The following is a 2,500-nucleotide window of genomic DNA, read 5'->3' as shown; positions in this document are numbered from 1 at the left end:
GTCGAAAGGCCTGCCGACGAAGTCTTACTCCGGCGGGTGCGACGGGCGGTGACGGTTTTCTGAGTTCGGGCAGCCGAGCAAAGAACGAAATTTTAACGGAGAGAAGCCTTCGGGTTTCGCATCGACCGAGCGACGGCGCCGCATCAGCGGCGCCTCCTTCGTCGGCCTTTCGGGGCTACGCTAAAGTAGCTACCTGGTTGATCCTGCCAGTAGTCATATGCTTGTCTCAAAGATTAAGCCATGCAAGTCTAAGTACGAGCTCTCGTACAGTGAAACTGCGAATGGCTCATTAAATCAGTTATGGTTCATTTGATCGTACGTTTTACGTGGTTAACTGTGGAAATGCTAGAGCTAATACATGCGTGAAGCGCCGACCTCGCGGGAGGCGTGCTTTTATCAGACCAAAAACCGACCGGGCTTCGGCCCGCAACCTTTGGTGACTCTGGATAACTTTGCGGATCGCACGGTCTCGCACCGGCGACGGATCATTCAAGTGTCTGCCCTATCAACTTTCGTCGGTACGGTACTGGCCTACCGAGGTTCTTACGGGTAACGGAGAATCAGGGTTCGATTCCGGAGAGGGAGCCTGAGAAACGGCTACCACATCCAAGGAAGGCAGCAGGCGCGCAAATTACCCATTCCCGACGCGGGGAGGTAGTGACGAAAAATAACAATACAGGACTCTAAACGAGGCCCTGTAATTGGAATGAGTACACTTTAAAACCTTTAACGAGTATCCATTGGAGGGCAAGTCTGGTGCCAGCAGCCGCGGTAATTCCAGCTCCAAAAGTGTATATTTAAGTTGTTGCGGTTAAAAAGCTCGTAGTTGGATTTTGGGCGCAGGCGGCCGGTCCGTCGCAAGGCGTGTACTGGCCGTCCTGGCCTCACCTCCGGTTCTCCGCCGGTGCCCTTGACTGAGTGTCGGCGGCGGCCGGAACGTTTACTTTGAAAAAATTAGAGTGTTCAAAGCAGGCGATTCGCCTGAATAATGGTGCATGGAATAATGGAATAGGACCTCGGTTCTATTTTGTTGGTTTTCGGAGCGCGAGGTAATGATTAAGAGGGACAGACGGGGGCATTCGTACTGTGCCGTTAGAGGTGAAATTCTTGGATCGGCGCAAGACGAACGACTGCGAAAGCATTTGCCAAGAATGTTTTCTTTAATCAAGAGCGAAAGTCAGAGGTTCGAAGACGATCAGATACCGTCCTAGTTCTGACTATAAACGATGCCAACTAGCGATCGGGGGGCGTTAGTTTTACGACCTCTCCGGCAGCTTGCGGGAAACCAAAGTCTTTGGGTTCCGGGGGAAGTATGGTTGCAAAGCTGAAACTTAAAGGAATTGACGGAAGGGCACCACCAGGAGTGGAGCCTGCGGCTTAATTTGACTCAACACGGGAAATCTCACCCGGCCCGGACACAGTGAGGATTGACAGATTGAGAGCTCTTTCTTGATTCTGTGGGTGGTGGTGCATGGCCGTTCTTAGTTGGTGGAGCGATTTGTCTGGTTAATTCCGATAACGAACGAGACTCTGGCTTGCTAACTAGTTACGCGACCCAATCGGTCGGCGTCTAACTTCTTAGAGGGACTAGTGGCGTTTAGCCACACGAGATTGAGCAATAACAGGTCTGTGATGCCCTTAGATGTTCGGGGCCGCACGCGCGCTACACTGACCGGATCAGCATGTGCTCGCCTTGGCCGACAGGTCTGGGTAACCCGCTGAACCCCGGTCGTGCTAGGGATAGGGAATTGCAATTATTTCCCTTGAACGAGGAATTCCCAGTAAGCGCGAGTCATTAGCTCGCGTTGATTACGTCCCTGCCCTTTGTACACACCGCCCGTCGCTACTACCGATTGAATGGTTTAGTGAGGTCCTCCGATTGGACCTGGCGCGGCCGGCAACGGTCGAGCCGGCGTCCGAGAAGACGATCTAACTTGATCATTTAGAGGAAGTAAAAGTCGTAACAAGGTTTCCGTAGGTGAACCTGCGGAAGGATCATTAACGGTCTCGCAAACGCTTCGGCGAACGCGAAACTCGGACAAGCGAGAGAAAAAGTCTTTGCTACCCGGCGCCCGACCCGCGAGGAGCGGCGCGCCGGCCGGCGATTCGGTCACCCGGTAATGTTTGCGCGTCGAGTGCCGCGGTGCCGCGCGCTCCGGCTTCAAGCGTCGGCCTGGCCGACCGCTCGGCGCGGTCTATTTTGTCACCCTATAGTGCGAGGCACTGTGCGAGCGAAACAATCGTGGATGGCTCTTGGCGGTGGATCACTCGGCTCGTGAGTCGATGAAGGACGCAGCTAGCTGCGTGAATTAGTGTGAATTGCAGGACACATTGAGCATCGACGTTCTGAACGCAAATTGCTGCCTCGGGTCAATCCCGGGGCCGCGCCCGCCTCAGGGTCGCGTTGCAAACGTTCCGCGCGGGGATTTCTCCGCGCGGCTGCTGCGGCGTCGGACGCGCGAGCGCCCGTCCCGCTCAAGACAGCACGGCACGATGCGCG

General features: G+C 55.0%; 2 non-coding genes across 2 annotated transcripts; both read left to right on the top strand.

Annotated features, from left to right (window-relative positions):
* Positions 1 to 190: 190 nt before the first annotated feature.
* LOC146142869 (small subunit ribosomal RNA) lies at positions 191 to 2,001 on the top strand. Its single transcript, XR_014500218.1, has one exon. It is a non-coding gene; the product is annotated as a small subunit ribosomal RNA (ribosomal RNA).
* A 247-nt stretch (positions 2,002 to 2,248) lies between these two features.
* LOC146142868 (5.8S ribosomal RNA) lies at positions 2,249 to 2,402 on the top strand. Its single transcript, XR_014499202.1, has one exon. It is a non-coding gene; the product is annotated as a 5.8S ribosomal RNA (ribosomal RNA).
* Positions 2,403 to 2,500: the final 98 nt, after the last annotated feature.

This window comes from Ascidiella aspersa, chromosome 5, assembly GCF_963924565.1.
Source record: "Ascidiella aspersa chromosome 5, kaAscAspe10.2, whole genome shotgun sequence".
NCBI classification, from domain to species: domain Eukaryota; kingdom Metazoa; phylum Chordata; class Ascidiacea; order Phlebobranchia; family Ascidiidae; genus Ascidiella; species Ascidiella aspersa.
Note: the sequence above shows the minus strand (reverse complement) of the source record. Positions and strands in the feature narration are given on the sequence as shown.